Below are 17,931 nucleotides of genomic sequence, written 5' to 3'. Positions count from 1 at the left end.
AAAATCGTGTGTTGCGTATTTGCAGAAAGCTTAGGCTCATGTGCACGCACACATGACAATAAGGTCAGCCAGATGTCAGAATCAGAAACACATATTATTACAATATATATAAGATTATAACCAAATGTAATATACAGGAGACCAGAATACACAGTTGATATGACAACAGACTCTCCGGCATGTTGCACAATAATCGATCTTTTCAAAAGTAACAGCGCTAAAGTGAAGGATTTAGGCAAAGAAGACGTCACTGGCGCTGACTCGCAACTGAAGTTTATTTCGAGGAAAATCACATTTGTAAACACGCGCCGCAGGGAAACAACTACGCGACTGCACATGCGCAGCAGGAGCCGTACTGGTGACGCGTCGAACCAGACGTGAAATAAACCAGTACGTTATCACGTGGAACAATAAACTCGAGTGTTGATCGCACGATTGTTGGTATGGTGGCGCTTAGTTGAAGGGACAGGAATACTTTAATGAGAGCTATACATGCCCAGCCAAACGCCTGGCGTGCTTCCAGGTGATTACGATAAGAAATGAAAAAGAAAAAAAGAGAACTTGCAAGAAAAGAAACGGAGGGAAACAAAGGAACAATTAATAATAAGTAAATGTAAAAAAGAACAACTGCAAATATACGTCTTCACTAAAAAAAGTAAAACAGAAAAAAAAACGCTATTGGATTAATAAAGGGCTACGCGAACAGAACTGCAAAGCTTGACTAGAACTTATGTAATTAATGATAAGTAAAAAAATACCAGAAATTCGACAGAGACACTTAAACTGCTTACGTGTGGGAATGCGACAGCATTATTGTACTTTTGGTTAAATCTTACACCTCTGCGCGTTCCTTGTCTGTGCAAGCTCTGGCCTGCGTTTTAACTGCGCCTCGGTAAGGCCAAATCAAAAGGCACCAAGCGTGTCGACGCGCTCGCTTGCCCGCGAGGAGTGCATAATTCGAAGGATCCTTCAGCGCTGTTCAACTGGAGATTAATGCCTTTTATTTTATACACTGATTTTATACACTCGTGACGTGGCGCCACCTCCTACCCGTTGGCTGCGCCGTCACGTGCCCCACGGCACTAGCCCCACATTTAGTCAATCAGAGCCCCGGAGCCACCGTGGCGTCGGGCAAGCGTGCTCGTCTTGCACCCCGGAGGCGTTGGTTCGACTCCCACCCAGACCGAAATTCGGCTGAAAACCTTTTCAAAGGCGCTAGTTTTGCTTTGTTTACAAGAACTTGCTTGAGAAATTGGATGTCAGTCCAAGCATTCGCTGACGTATTTTCTAATGTTTGTCGCTGGCAATTTTGGTACTAGCGTTCGGTCACGCCGCCGAATCCAACGCCGGATTTTCGCGTAATGGGACGTCTAAGGCTTTCGCATTAGTAAAAAAAATGATAAGAACACGCCTCTTTCACGTGCACAGCAGTAGTATGCGCTCCCCTACGAAGTGTAGGATATCGTGTTGCTCCAGGCGCGCACCGTGAGGGAGGTTAGAGGAACTGTGTTAAATGGATCTTTAATGCTGTGCAACGCTGTACACCCGTGAGCAAAAGTATACGGGCCAGGGATTGCGCGATAAAACCGTTTTTTTTCCTCTGCCTGTGAATACATCTTGAAATTGAGGAGTGCAGTCCAAACTTGACATTGTGAACTTTCCAGCGTACTCGTCAATTTCAGTTTATGCATGTCAATTACAAAGAAATTTAGTTTTATTGGCGACCCTGTGGTTCGTATACTTTTGCTCACGAGTGTACATATTGTGCGAATCAAGTGCTCGCGAACTTCGCACATTTGGCACGTTGTATCATTACAATGCTGAATGTAAAAAAAAAAAAAACGAATAGTGCAAGCTTCATGGAGCCGAAAGCGATGCAAACACGCACGATCACGTCTGTCGAGGTCTCGCGGCACGCGAAAGTCGCAATTGATATCAACACTGAAGAGAGGCCAGTGTTGCCGTCCCGTACCACTCCTTTTGAGAAGCACGCAATAGCAGACAAGAAAATGCCGCTGCATCTCGTGTCGCGAGAAGTATGATGAATAAACGGGCGTCACCGCCCCTACCAATAATAAGAAGAAGAAGAAGGAGAAGAGGGAAATGAAATAAAATGCGAACAAGTTTTCGCATATCTCGCAAAACACACGCCACTTTAGTCATGTGGTTGCCTCAACGCGTGCCTCTTCGGGATGGGTTTAACACCGAGGTCCTTTAACAGGCTCGCTAAAGTCCAGGCTCGCGAGCTGCGCGCGCCACATGGCGGAGCCTTTCGAAGTTGGGCCGCAAGCTCCGGCTCCTGCGGACCTTTCGCGACAGCTGCGGCTCTGACTGCGCGCTGCGATGTTCTCTCCGCATCATGTAGGTGCGGAGTAGTGCACGTGGTGTGCTTTCCATACTTGTGCCGCCTCGAACATAAGTTTGCAAAAACAAAAATTGCGTTATCCGGGCACTTTTCCTTGTGTATGTGCTATTGGGAGGAGTAACGAAACAATGGGCGCCAGTTGTTATTTGAAAATTTATCCCGCGGCTGCTTATGCTGGAAATCTCGCTTCGCATTGGCGCGAGCAAGAGATGGAACCGCGTGTTTATGCGAGAGTCGCAGCTTCGCGTTTACAGCAGAACGAAAGCTGTGGTGCTGTATACAGGAGCGGGCTGATCGACGCAAGTGGGGCCGACGGAACGACGGACGCGTGCTCCGCCAACAAGAGCCGGCGGAGCCTCCAGCAGATGGCGGTCAGCGAGGGGCATGCGACGCTGTAAAGGAAGCAAGAGCGAACGAGGCAACCGGCTTGTTTGGCGAAAAGACAAGCTGTAGATGGAGGACACAAACCCGTCACCGCCGCCGCCGCTACTGGCGGGAGGCACTCCGTATAATGTCGACTGATGATTTCGCGCGGTGTGTTCCGCACAAAGTTGCTCGAGGCATTTCTTGGCGGTCGATTTTGATCTCTTCAAGGATGGCGAACCGTGCGAGTTGGAGCGAATCCACGGCAACCGGTGCAACGCGCTCGAAAAGACGGGGAGAACACAACACGCGCGCTAACTTTCGAGCGTTTAAATGATACTCGTTACAATGCCACGCGAGCAAGGCCGAACGTTAACCCTTGTCAAGCATTTATAGTGCCAGCGCATTGTAAACAACGTAGAACGTCTTTTTCTTACTGCGCACGTTGTTTACTGCAAGCTGCTACTTTTTATTTCTTCTTTCAATGATGCAGTGAGACTACTATAAACAGGCGTCGCTTTTCTTGCCCCCTTCCTTTTTTTTCCTTTCTTTTTAAATTCCTGAGACGGGTTGAAATCCAGCAAGTACGATAGTGTCGTTTTCCTCCAATAAACCGGCTACACGCCTTTCAACGTCAGGCGTTCTTCAAATGCCACGAATTGCCACCTTCCGTTCCCCACCTTTCATAAGTTGCGAAGAAAAAATACGGGGAAAATTAACCTACATAGCCTCTTTTAATGTCACTGAGAGGTGCGAGTATACTTACTCTCCGTTGTCATTCAAGGCGGACGATGGTCATCATCATGCATATTCGTAACTGTTATCTTTTAACGTGCTCGTAACGCAGCACAACGCGCGCAGCTCATGGTGTTATGATTTCCTCGGGATACCGCGATTCTAGACAGTCATTCGAAGTATTCAGGCTAAACAGCGTTTTTAATTCCTTTGAGATCACGGGTGTGTGCGAGGGACCACCTATGCGGCAATATTTTTTTATGGGCATTAATGTTCTGCCAAGTTTCTTAACTGAAGGCTGGTCGTTTCACCTCTTTACAGTGAACAGCTGCGCATATAACCTCAACAGTCACTGCTGCCACAAGAGCGTAATTACCGTCGTAACTCCTCCAGGCAACTTGTAACGACCGAAGGACTACAGCACCGCTTCCAGCCGCGGCGCATGCCTTAATGTGCCGTTGTGCTACAGCGGGAAAAGCTTTCGCGGTATATTATCGAACATTGGTGCTGATCCCATCAGCTGGCCATATTAGACTATACGCCTCAGGTTCTTACAGCCTACGCGAAGCCAGCGCAAAGAAAGATAGAACAAACAGGCGGAGTAAACGAAATTTATTCAATTTCTCCAGGCAATGACACTTACGCGGCAAAAGACAGACTTTTTTGAACACGATACAGGGTAAAATCAGGAGCACCTATAGAAAACTGGTTACTCAAAAGATAAGTAAAGACTGACCTGACATGCAATTTCTAAATATGTATGTACAGATATATATTTATTACTTAAGTGACGATTCAGCGGTTTCATGTCTCCTGAAAGACTGGATAGGATATTTATCTCCTGTATGTATACAGCTGTTACGACAATACATCGCAATCGAAGCGTGCCGCTTTCGCACATGGGGTCCAATGTGCTTCAATTCCTGATTTTACCCTGTATCGTGTTCAAAAAAGTCTGTCTATTGCCTGCTCTGCCGTTTGCAGGTAGTTATGCAAGCGACCGCATGAACCTTCAGTATATTGGACCATACGTGACCGAAAACAGGCACATCTTTCTTTCTAAAAGAACTGCTGGGAAATAGAGATAGACAGAGAAAGAAGAAAAAAGAAAGAAAGGAAGGCATGCAGTAACGAGGCTATGATCTCGTAAGCCCACGCTCAGTTTTTTTCATTTGCAGTCCTTTTGGTTGGTCAGCGTTCGGGCATGCCTGAAGTTAGTTTACCCATTACAAGCAATATAAATTTTGATTAATGTCTTGAGAAAAGAAAATGAACTCAATATCTCCATTTAATTGCGAATGGTGTTTTTTTTTTCCTCAATGAATTGGGGCAGTAAGGGGGTTGGAAGGGGTCGGGGACAACATCTTTTTTTTCTAAACGACGGTTAACGACGGAAGAAGATGTCAGAGAAGATATTTTTTTTTTCACTCGATCCGCAAGAGACTTTTCCAGCGTAGGTCGTGACTCAAGTCCCTTACTGCTTATTTTAATACCCTTTCTCGAGCCGTGTAGCAGGTTCGGTTGTGCTGGCTCATGTTGACTTCGCTGCGTTCCTTGAAAAAAAAAAATTATTTCTGTAGTTTGGGTAGTTTTGGGTATTTAGATAGCTGTGCCACCAACGAACTTAAAAGCCACTTTGTTTTTAACATCATGTGCATCATTGATATGGATCAAGCTATGCTAACAAACGACCTTCTTGAACTCTTTTCCGCAAGAATGAAACGCGTGTTACTTGCAGAACACATGCAGGGGATTGTTTCCGTAAAGTAGCTGCGAGAGAGCTAAACTTAAAATCCGTGTACGCGACGGAAACATAGGAATGCATTTATTGAGAAGTAGAGAGGTTCACTTCTCTAACAGGAGCCGGCTGCCCTAGATCTTCTAAGATCTCGTATTAGAAATAGAAAAATCTTTTTTGCTGCAAAATATAGAAAACCTTGGTGAAAAGCTGCTTATCTCATACAGTCAAACTTGGTTCGCTGCCGTGAGTACGTGATGAAACGGCATTTCCTTTTTCAAGATTCAGCGAGTTTACGCACGTTACCTGCGTTTAACGGAGTATGGAGCAACGTAAGTAGCGTTGCTTACTCAGAACTCAAAAAGTAATATCTTGCGGTGGAAAGAGAAAGAAAGAAGGTCCCCGCAAAGTTCTCGTGAAAAACAAAAAAGGGGAGGGGGCAGTAAGTTACAAGATAATGTCGGCGACATTTACGAATTTTGGCAGAGCAGTTGGAGTATTAAGACTAAACAGAAAATTAGGACTTGCCTGTAAAAACACCTGCTTACAGCATAAAATGCTAACACTGACTTAACGTAGTGCTTGTATAGGGGCTGCTACAAAATAAGGTATTCTGATATTTCTGTAGTATTTGACCTAGGTAATATCGAAGAATGTAAAAAAATTCTTTTTTCCTTAAAACAGATGACGATTCTGGATATTTCAGTTTAATTGACGGAATGGTAATCGTGAATGATGAAGAGGAAGAAAAAGAGAGGAAAAGACAGATAGGTTGACCAGTGCAATGACTGGTTTGCCAGCCTGTGCTGGGGTAAACGGGCAAAACGAATTAATGAAGACAGAACGAGAAGCGAAATAAAATAAAAAGAAGATAATCGTCCAGATAATTCGAGCTCGAGACACGCTGAGTATGACATCTGTCGTATAGTAATACTTAGCTGTACTTACAAATGGTTAGAAACAAGCAGCTTAGGTCTTCGAGAAATGTTCGCATTAGTGCCAAGTCTTACCGCCTTAAAAAAGTTAGCACATGGAGTGTGACAACACTATGCAGGCAAGTATGCGACTGCTAGTTTCCTTGTAGCAGATCCTAAAGGAACCGTATGTGACAATTTTAGCAGCAACCTCAGGGATTAACGAATGCAAATTCAGCAACCCTAGATGAACACAGCCCACGAGGTCGGATCGTAAGGCCCCTGTGAACGTCATGTAGATATATGTAAGAAGCGAACACCTGCACTATGTCACCGCACATTCGAGTCCCGTTCTCTTACCTTGTTGGCCGGCATAGTTCCATGCATTCGATAGCTAAAATCACACACAACACGCAGAACAGCGTACGTTTCACTAAAGACAAAGCTCAAAACAAGCATCCGAACCATAAATTAAGCACTGCATAGCCCCCTCAGCAGTTGTAGTGGTGGTTTGGCAACAGCTTCGCTGGACCTCCACTTTCGCAGGGACGGGATGGCGTGTCAATCTTTTCATATACATTATTTCTTTATAGCGATTACCGAGGCGAAGTTGGAACGAAGGCGAGAGGATGTATGATTTCTGGAGTTTTACGCGCCAAAACAACGTCGGCGATGCACGGGCAAGGAACGCGCGGATAACACAGGCTTCCGAGAGCGAGGGACACGTGGCGTCGCGGCGATGAGCCCTGCCTTCACGCAACACCTGCAGCGCGCCAGCAGCTGTTCGCTTTCGCCCGCTCTGCTCCGTCGAGGCGCGCATGTGACGTGGCGTCGCAGCCAATGGGAATTTAGGGGCCGTTTCGCTGCTACAGACGCCGGCTTTTTCGCTCAATGGGCCATTTGATGATTTGATGACGCTTTCGCATCAAATCGCACATCTTGGGCGGGGCTCTTGGCTGCGTCGAATAACGTATTTGCAGGGTTCGACCACTCCGTATGTTTTAACGCTCTCGCGTATATATCCCTGCAAGCTTCGCTATTTCTTCTCGCACCAGGCGTGCACCGAGAAGCTTCAGTAGCACCAACCGCACAAGACGCGTTCAAGTTGCCATCTGCTTATGCAACGAGTAGAGATCACTTGTCTGGCATGGGGAATCATTTCCCTAAATCGAGCGTCATTTAGAAATGAGCGCGTATTTTCACAGCCGCCGTTTTCAAGTTGGTTCAACACTCTTGGATCGAAGCCTTGCTGGGGATATGTTGACACTGTTCAGACATAATAAGACAATGACAAAGGAAAACATAAAAAATGCAGCAACTAGTTGGGCTCGCACAAATGAAAAGGATGCAGCACGCGTGACTCGCATGAAACCTATCAATCTCAATGTGGCGGGTAAATGTAGCAGTGCGCACGGAGAAATAAAACAGTTACCCCCAATTTTGTGATCCTGATGACGGCGTGTTAGTCTTTGTATTGTACTCGATTCAGGTACGCCCGCAATGTTTGTATATTTTCTTTCTTCAGGAAATAAGTGGAGCATTACAATTTCATCAATACGCGGTAATCCGCCCTAAGCCGCTCAATTCACGGTTACTGCAATGGTGATTGCTTAAACTTTACATATATCACAACTGTTTAGCTACTTGCCCGTTATTAGTGGTATTTTCGGGAGATGCAAGCCTATACTTGCGCGGCTCTGTGGGTAATTTTTCTTTTATTTAACACCCACATTTTCTTGGTGGCGAAAGAACGTGCCATCTATAAGAAAGATAGCGCAGCCCATGGTGACCGCAACCGCGGTGCGCTTGCTGTCTTGTGTTATAGCTATATAGCTGTTGAGAATGGCTAGCCCTGGTACTGCAGGAAGCATAGAAGCTGAGACCTCCATACTTTAAAGCAGGTCAGTGCCTGCGTCAGTACTGCCTCCGCAAGTTCTTATGCCTACTCCGGTGACGGACGCATTGGGACAAAATTCATTTTCCCATTTTTTTTTTCACAGACCGCAGTTATGCGGAGTCTTTGTCAAACGTATTATGCCAGGTTGCGCGTAACGAAAGCTACTGCTGGTGGCCTTGGTATGACAACTGTGGCATTGTCACCGCTCCAAAACATTGAAGTACGACGGCTAGCGCCAGAAAGAAATTTATTGCAAAGGCGGGAGGTTCCGAACAATGTGGATGCGATACAACACCGAAATGGCCTGAATAATAAATTTTAAAAGACTGGGTGCATTTCGTGTACATTGAACAAGGCAGATTTTAATTGGAACACGTTGAAAGAGCACGCTCGTGATATTAAGTTTTATTCGAAACCAAAGATGTTCTACGAGCCTATATAGTGACTCAACACTATAGTGCTGAGTCCTCCACCAGCAACTGACAAAAAGCTACCGGAAACACGATCGCATAATGCCAGTGATTGAAGTAATTCACATAACGTTTCGTGCTGTAAATTGCTACAAGCCATTTCTTCCCCCAACACCAGTTTTCACAAAGGGTCACGAGCGCATCCTGTGTTGCTTGTAAAATCATGCTGCGGCCGGTGGGTGCGTCGCTGCCTCGCCGATGTATTTCGGCAGCCGCCGTAACTTTCCTCTCGCTATGCTTGTCAATCCACTTTTTCGTTATTTCTTTGTCACTTCACCTAGCATTGTGTAATTTCTACCTGGAACGAGCCATCTACGCCGAGGCCGGACCGGGCTGCTGCCTATTGTACCGACCTTGCAAAGGGGAGCGCGAACAGCTAGAGACACCGCGAAGTGCGTGAGCTTGATAGGCGGCCAAGGAGAGATAAATGCACCCGCGGCAATGCGCGCAGCAAAAGAGTGCGACCTCACAATCTCCACAGAGGCGCTCGCCGCTGCAAGTGTGAAATCAGGACCTCCTCATGCCTCGTCGCTCTTCCGGTGCAATGAATCGAAACATGCCGCCGACACATGCAGAGGGCAGTTTTGATTGATCACCGCGAGCTGCCGCGAATGCGCGAACAGCCATCCGCCGCCGCACAACCGCCTAAACGGCTTAGAGCTGCGACTCGAATAGCTTGTGGCCGCGTCTGCAGCAGCGGGGGCGAGGAGGCGAAATAGCAGACGGCTGCCTGGCACTTTGACTTTTTCTGGCACTATGTAGCTATCTCTTTAGCGCGAAACAAGACCTTCTGCACAAAGTATAAAAGTGCACGGCCAGCCCGCCGTGTGATTCCCGCAGCCGTACGTGGCAGGGACGCGCGTCTGCTGATTGCCCTATTCCGCTCCACGAGGGTCGCTCCGTTTGCCGTGCCGCTACACGCGCGGCGGTGCGAAGGCGCGCGGAATCCGAGGCAGCTTCGCTGTCCCCCTCGTTCGACCAGCGCATTGCGTGCAGCCTGATTAGATAAAGCTAAGCGCAGTGCTTTGTTCGCGTAACCCCACTTCCCCGTCAACAGTTCCAAGAAAACATGTTCATTTGTTATGACTAATCGACAAGACGGTTGCCTCTATAATAGCAGCTTGAGTGAAGAGCACGACTTCGCAGCTATATGTATATGCTTCAGCTTCTGTTCATCTTGAAACAGAATTGTGGAGGTTTTCACCTCACAGTATACGAAGTGTATTAGGTGCACGTACACGACGGATTTCGTCAGTACTTGCGCATTTGTTTGCTAGAAGAAACGGGCTCTCTAAAGTCTGTTTTGAAGAACTCTCCCACTCTAGTTACAAATTTTGCATTAATGGAAGGAACTGCGATACACAAGTCGTTAAGCGTCTCCCTTGTACCTACTCTACTGCTGAGTCGATTTAATTTAAGCCCCGAAGACCGTTGTCAATGCTTGTCGCAGTGACTTATCCGTAACAAGTGCTAATTCAATGAACGGGCGTTAAATAACATTCGCGTTACTATATAATTGCTCAAATGCTAGGATGGAAATCACTGTCCTTTCTGTGTGCCGCGGCGCCTGATGACTCATACCCAGGAATTTTGGACATTGCCCCTGCGGCCATTTGTCAAACTTCACCGCAATGCGCCAGCGTAGCTCAGTGGCCAGCCATTTTAACAGTGACATTTCAATAGTCCACCAGTATTTCAGCAAATTACAGTTACCAACATGGGCGTGGTACGCCCTTTAATAACATGCGTATTTACGGAACTTAGTCGTAACTTCCCTGTTGCGTTACAGCAGTGTTTTAATCCTGATCAAAACACTGCTATACCGCAGCGAATACATTACGATTGAGTGCCGTAAATACGCATGTTAATAAAAGTATGTACCCTTTCAACGTTGATAAGAGAAAGTTGTTGAAGTTCTGGAGGCCTTCTGAAATACCATTTTTTTTTTTAAATGCTGCCCTTTGAGCTACACTGGTGCACTGAGGCGAAGTTCGGCAGATGGCCGCAGGGGCAATGTGCAATATTCCTCGACATGAAGGAGCTAAATGCGACATATTATTGCAGTTATCCCGTTAACATGGAATAAAAGCATGTCTGGCGCTCGTTGGCCATATATGGACCTTCCGCCATGAAATCAATCAATCAATCAATCAATCAATCAATCAATCAATCAATCAATCAATCAATCAATCTATCTATCTATCTATCTATCTATCTATCTATCTATCTATCTATCTATCTATCTATCTATCTATCTATCTATCTATCTATCTATCTATCTATCTATCTATCTATCTATCTATGAAATAAAATATGTTAAAATTGACCAGGTACAGATGGTAACTCATTCATTCTGCCTTTTAATGAACGATAGCAACCAAGACCGGTGCTCGAACAGTTTGATGAACATAATTGATGCGGTTCAGTATGAGAGTATGCCTGCGTGGTTGTTTATAATAAACGTATACGTTCTTTCTTTTTTTTTTCAGGCTGAAAACAAGAACAAGAGCTCTTGTGAGCCTGCATTGTCTTGTGGTGATGCCTCTAGCTTCTACAGAGGCGAGCTCTTTCAAGATACGGTTATATCTCCAGGCAGCATTCATGGATCGGAAAATGCGACTCGCACATCGACCACAAGAGCGCAGAAAGTCTGAATGAGGGACATCGCACGACGTATTCAGCGAGGCGCCTCTTTCTTCTTATGTTGACCAGCCGTGTAGAATGCATGCAAGGCATGCAGATTTGCTAAGCAAAGGCTCCCAGTAGATAGTGCACATGAACATTTATGCTAGTAAAGGGCTGCTATACAGTAGTCTCTCGGTCTACGAACCGCGTATTTCGCACTTGGCTGAAACAAGGCGCTGCAATCCAGACAACCAGAACGCTACCATTGCGACGATGCTCCTATACGACCTTTTATATCGACCGACTTTCTTTCTTCTTAAATCGAAGGCTAATTTTACGAATCACCTGAGGCGGATAGCGCAATTACATCTATTCTGGGCTATTCAGAAAAGTGGTCGTTAACTTGCAAGTGAAACAACAAGGAGTTAGTAAATTCTACTAATTAATTTTCAAATAAGTTACTTACGGAAACATGCAGTTTTGGAACTGAGGCTAGCCAGCTTTTTTAGACTGATCCCTTTACAGGGCTCCTCTGACTAGCAAGCCTCTCGAGATAGTCGTCCCCTAAATTGTGCTGATACACAATGCCGTTTCCCGCCAATTTCCCACAAAGCTTTCCTTGCGCATTGCAGCCCAAAACTTCATGGAACACAAATTTTGTATTTTGCTCCACGTTTCGGGACAGATAATTTAAATTGTACTAGTTTCAGGATCCCTTACACATGTACTGCATGTCTGAGAACTGACCTTCCGCAGTTACGGATATAAATGTATTCCTAAATAGCTATCAGAATATATGGCACAAATTTGCCCAATATATAATTGCCCATAGCGATTTGCCCAGCCAATAATGTCCTCATCTTCAGACAACCCAGTTGAGCAGGCGCAACTCCGTTAACATCGCAGGCAATTAAAATTATATCGGTCGACATTGTTAGCAACAACGAAACTTACAACAGCAGAACAGAGTACCCTGTGCGCTTTCACCCCACAGCGTCTCAATCAGGTTTGGTTTATAAGACAATCTTGCTCCAGGAGGCCAGCGTAAATCTACATTACGCAATAAAGGAGTGCGCGTATAGCATACTAGGGCACAACGCTGCTCTTACGAGGTAACAAAAAAAAATGCATACATTGGAAATAAAGTTCGCTGAAGGCTGTGCAGAAATCCGACAAAATGATACAAGTCACCCGCCGTGGTTTGCTCAGTGGCTATGGTGCTGGGCTGCTGAGCACGGAAGTCGCGGGATCGAATCCCGGCCCCCTAATCTCAAAAGCACCGTATAACGAAAGCGTATTTCCCCTCCATCCCCAGTTACAAGTCCGCTCTAATATGCTTCGTTTAGCCAGCGCCGCCGCATCACTGTGAATAATGCATGGTGGATGTGCCTGCGGGTGTGGAATTACACTCGAGATTTTGACGAGGGGTAACCGGCCCTCGAGGACAGGTGCAAAATGCGCTGCCCCAGTTGCCGGTTTGAAGGAACGGTAGTTTAGATTTCTTGTTTTTCTTTCTCGACGAGGTTGGGCGAAAGTCGAAACGCGGCCCGCTTGCGACAGCGGCACGCGCCGGACGCGGAAGAGCGCGCGCGCGCGTGTCGGAGGGCGCATGCGTGCGAGTGACCTTTGGATAGGGCGCGAGAGCGGAAGGCGGTGCGTGCGAGCCGGCTCCTCAGGTGCTGCTGCGCGCGCGCCGCTGGTGGCGTCACGGCCCGCGAGGGAGCACGTGGGCCTCGCCGGCATTCGACTCGCGCATGTGTCTCGCTCTGGAGCCGGTGAGGATGACAAAACAGAAATGCCATGTCGCGAGAACGACGTCAGCAGCGGGCAGTGCTAATTGAAAAGTGTGGTTCCAACAAAGCAAAGCATAAAAGAGAGAGAGAGAGAGAGAGACGAGGAAACCTGAAAGGTAATAAAGTAAGTTAAACAAAATACTAAAATATGCAAAAGAAATGGGGGGCGGTGGGGGTGGGGTGCGTGGGTTCGGCGCAGGTTGTTAAAATTCTGGAATGATTTGCTCGGTTAAGGGACCTATGGCAGGCACAGGATGAACGATTCATTTTTGTTTTGGTGGTTTATGCTAACGTAAATGAATGTAAAGGACACGCCGCTTGCTCTTTTCCTTCATCCCACTTGCCGTGAAATTGGCATTGAATGAAGCGCTCCCTACGGTTGGAACAAACGAATACCGTAATCTGACTGCGCAGATTGCATTGCATTAAATACTTAAAAACAAAATTTGTGATGCCCTTGTGGGCCCAAGCGTCGTATTTTAGGAATTCGGGCGCAGCTTCTGCTGTCTGTACTAAGTAAAATTATCAACACTGCGGCTACAACCGGCTGCACACAAGTGTACTGTATGTCGTCTATTTGTAAATTGGTGTTTGGTGGCCAAACGAAGGCGATAATATTTAGGTCACTAACTATTTTTAAAGAAATTCCCCTTTACAATCAGCCACGTATATATATGTATATTACCGGCGAACACTAATGAAGAGTCACTTCCGGTGTTTGTTCCACGTATGCAACTTGTGCTCGACTGGGAATTTCTCGCGAAAAAAAATTTTTGCGCGACAACAGACAGCTGCGAGCAGACATTGCGACAGTTGATGCATGGATCGGGCGGTTGAGATAAGCTTAAAACTATTTAGGGAGGCGCTTTTGATTTTATTTAGTGATTCCTGAATCACGTATCAGAGAAAATCAGTTCAACATAATGAATATGCTGAAGTGATCTTCGGCTGGTACATGTAGATAAAATGGTATTGGCAGTCAGGCAAGGTATTATGTTCAGCCAGATCACATGCGACGAAGTGATTCGCGCCAAAACGATCCTCCACGTGTACAATATGTGTCAGTGCGTATACGTGGATTCCACTGGTACGGTAAGAGCATTGGCAGTGCCTCAACTGCGTACAAAGGAGGCTGCGCAGCAGGTGTTCAATGAGTTTAGGTGATGCTATCGCGGATAAGAAGGTATGATCGGTACTTTGGCGTCGGTACTCTTGATTCCCGCAGCAAAGTGAACAGATGAGAGTAAGAGCGGTAGTCGGCTCGTTTAATGCAAGCGTGAGGAGCTCACAACGAAGAGCGCGCTTGGGATCAGGCTTTTCTAACTGCGCGGATGGAGCGCACGTGCTCGGCGACTGTATGCGCTGAGGAAGAAGGAAGCGAATGGTGCTCTGGGCGGCGCGCGCCATGCAAGCATCACCGAAAGGGGTGAAAGGTGGAGATAGCATGCAAGCAGTGTGCCCCTTGCGCAGGACCAACGCACCCGTGGCAAGGCGGCTCACGTCACGTGGCAAGCAGAAGCATGGGGTGGGGGTAGTCTCCCGGCGCAGAGCAGATCGCGCGCGCCGCAGGTAGACCGCTGCCCCGGGTGCTGCAGGCTGCCGCGATTCAGGCAAAAACGGGGCTGCTGTTGCGGCGGTGCCATATTCACCTCTCCGTCCGGCGGTTGCGGGCGCCACGTCCGCCCAGTGAACGTGACAGTGGGCATCTGCGCATGGACCAACATGCCCATTGTAACGGTCACAAGGCGGCCAGGACACACAGTGGCGACGAGTCGGCGTTGGGTGCTCCGAGCGTGGGTGCATGCGCGCATGCGTGGCCGCTGCCTCGGGTCGTGATCGTCCCCGCCCCGGCGGCGCGTGTCGTTAAATAGCCGCGGCACGCATGCGCCCTGGCGACGGCAGCTGCGCTCGGAGCCCCGGCTAATTTTCCGGCCCACGGGACGCGTCCGCTGCGTGGCGCTCGGGGCCGACGAACCGCGAACCGCAGGCGGAGCCTCCGGCGCGAGCCGGCCACGTGCGCGCCGCGTCGCGCCGCCGGCGCCCGCCGCGCGCGCGCGCAATTCTAACGAGCGCTGGGGGGTCGCAGCCGGGCGCCCGTGACCAGCGGACGAAGGGGGCAAGCCGCCGGGGCAAACAGCCGCAGCCTCGTGGTGTATACATCTTGCCCCCTTAACACCCGGCACTTCTCACCTTTGTAACGAAGCATCAGCATCCTTTCCATTTCACGCATGATCTCATTCCGGTCGCACACATCCACATTCGTGTATATACAATGTCTACGTATATAAATGTACTTAATTTCTAGCGGTGGGGACTTGGAACGCTAAACGTAGCCTACCTCCCCCCCCCTTTTTTTTCTCAACTTCTCTCTCCTAAAAGTGTTCAGAAAATATTTTTGATAATCATTCCCTCTATCCGTCTTGTGTTTTTATGATCATTGTTGTTTTCTCCCACAAGTGCATGCACTGATGACCGCTCATAACTAGGTGCACTACGCCCACTCTTCTCAGAAGTGTTATGAATGGCCGCACAGAAGTTATGTTTTCTTCGTCCTTGAAATTGGAGAAAGAATTCCCTTAGATGTAGTGGGACCATTGGTCAGAAAGTGAAGATGAGAGAACTCTTCAATTGCTATACGCAGCTTGATCAGATTGACAAGTGGTCAACGCGTCCTACACCGGCGTCCCTCAGGCCTCGGCACTTCGCCCCCTTCGTTTCCTAATCTCTATTAACGACTCACTCACATGCTTTCCTTCACATATTCAGTTATTTGCTCACGACGGCGTTACTTACAGATAACTCGTGATAACGGTGTAACAACACTCCAATCTCATCTTATCGCTATTTCCTACGAGTGCGAAACTTGACAAATGGAACTAAGTATTAAGAAATGCAGAGTAATGCGCGTGTCAAGGGTGGCGTCTACCTTGCCATGTAAATGACGTCCCATAAGAGATTGTGTCATCTTGGAAGTATCGTGGCATACACATAACTTATCTAACTTGGGGCCTCCATATAGCTAGAACACGCGATATATAATTATAACCGCATGCTGGGTTGCATTCGGCACAACTTTTCAAGATCACCTTCATCAATTCAGCTAGTACTATACAAACTACTAATTTACTACAAACTGAAATAAGCTGCGTCGTTATGGGGATCCATATTATTCAAATCTGATTGACACACTTGAAGTGACACAACGTAACTCTATCCGTTTTATTCTCTCTAATTACAGGTGCAATGCAGCCTAACTGCAATGAAATCCACCCTAACCTTACAAACCCTTTCATCTCGCTGTAAGATGCTTCGTTTCAGAATTTTTCATAAAATAAATTTTCACTAGCACATGTGCGATGAACTAATCTTTTCTCCTGATTGTATTTCACGGCGACTAGATCATTTTTACAATGTTGTCATTCCGCCATGGAGAACTACCGTAGTACTTTTCTGCAGTGTTTGTCCCGTACGGCAAAACAGTGGAACCGCGTTCCCTCGCCGATTGTAGCTATTCAAGATCATCACCAATTTATGAAATGTTTGACTAACATTGTAAAATAAGAGACTTTTGTATTTATATTGGTTATAATCCACTGTCCTCTGTAATGTCTATTTGACCCTGAGGATACTTGTAATAAATAAATAAATAAATAAATAAATAAATAAATAAATAAATAAATTAGGAGATGGTTTAGAAACAGAACTTATTGGAACCCTGGCCATATCCGTTGATGGCACACGAGGCGCTACTGCAGTTTTTGAATAATACTGGCCTCAGGGAACTATTGTAGTGCTGCTGTGTGTCCTACTGCGTGAGCGCAGTGCTCAGTCTCTTCCTCTTTTCCTCTTTATATTCCCCCTCACCCTTATATCCAGTGTAGGGTAGAAAAACAGGACACTCGTCTGGTTGACCTCCGTACCCTTCTTTTCTTTGCTTTCTCTCTCTCTCTCTCTTTCTCTCTCTTTTTCTCTCTCTCTTAGGCAAGGTGGGTTTTACTATTTTCATTAAACAGCAGAAAATATTACGGTACCAGGACCATTTCCCTCTACGTTTTTCTCATCATGTTTTTTTCTTTTACCGCATTTTTTTTTCGCAAACAGAGCAGGACTGTAAGAACTGCTATTCTCATAAAATAAGCAGGTTTAACTTGGAATTCCAACAAAATGTGACACGCAATAGAAAGGTACAATATCCGGAGCACATTCGTGAGTGCACTTTTCTCGGAACTGTCATTAATTGGCAAATCTCTATTTAATAGGAATCCACTCACAAATTGCTCACGTGCAGTAACGATCGCTTTCAACACAATGCTTGGAGCATTGAGGCATCAATTGTTGGAAAGATATCAACGGCTCAAGACCATGACATATTAGCCGGCGTATTCCTTGCGCTTCTTCGCAGCTGTCACTTCCGAACGTGGGCCCATTCGCCGGGACAGAGGCACATGCACTTTTCTACGAAGTGCTAAGCCCTCTCGGCGATTTCCCGCGGACGCCGTACATTGTGCGTATAAGATCCTCACTCTGCGCACAGGTTTAACAAAATTGTTTGGTTGCAGTCAGGCTATCTTCGCGCACCTTGTCGTCTACCTGCCCCCTAACCATAATAGCCAGTCCTCGGCCACGTATACTTTTTTTTTCTTCTGAACAAGCGGCGACACTTTGTCTCTCTTTAGCTTGGGCGGGGCAATAACTTATCGCTTCCTACCGCATGTTTTGTTTTGTGTGTTTGTCTTGGTCAATGAATCAATAAAACAAGCAAGCGAGGAAGCGAGCCAGCAAGCTCAAGAACGATTTCGCGTCGCTGACACGTGCCGTTCCGGCAGGTCCGAATAGTTTGCGGGCGATTCGGGAGCTTTGCGCACAGCGCATAAGGTTGCATAGCCGGCGGTGGTGGTAAGCTCGAAATTTGCGAGAATCGCCGCTCATTGCGGGGCCCCGTGGCAGGCAGGCAGGCAGGCCTGTTGCTGCGTAGCACGTGTGACGGCGACCCCGTGGCGCAGCACTACGCCTACACTGCGACGCCGCCGC

At 47.0% G+C, this 17,931-nt stretch overlaps 1 long non-coding RNA gene across 1 annotated transcript in view; it reads left to right on the top strand.

Moving 5' to 3' along the window:
- The window catches only part of LOC135919891 (uncharacterized), an 84,246-nt gene extending 69,639 nt beyond the window's left edge, over positions 1–14,607 (top strand). Inside the window, exon 3 of the long non-coding RNA XR_010570082.1 lies at positions 10,972–14,607. This is a non-coding gene — a long non-coding RNA (uncharacterized lncRNA). The remainder of the gene's footprint in view (positions 1–10,971) is intronic.
- The last annotated feature ends 3,324 nt before the right edge of the window (positions 14,608–17,931 follow it).

The sequence above is a fragment of the Dermacentor albipictus genome, chromosome 1, assembly GCF_038994185.2.
Source record: "Dermacentor albipictus isolate Rhodes 1998 colony chromosome 1, USDA_Dalb.pri_finalv2, whole genome shotgun sequence".
Taxonomy (NCBI): domain Eukaryota; kingdom Metazoa; phylum Arthropoda; class Arachnida; order Ixodida; family Ixodidae; genus Dermacentor; species Dermacentor albipictus.
The sequence above is the reverse complement of the archived record's forward strand: the minus strand, read 5'-3'. Positions and strand labels throughout refer to the sequence as shown.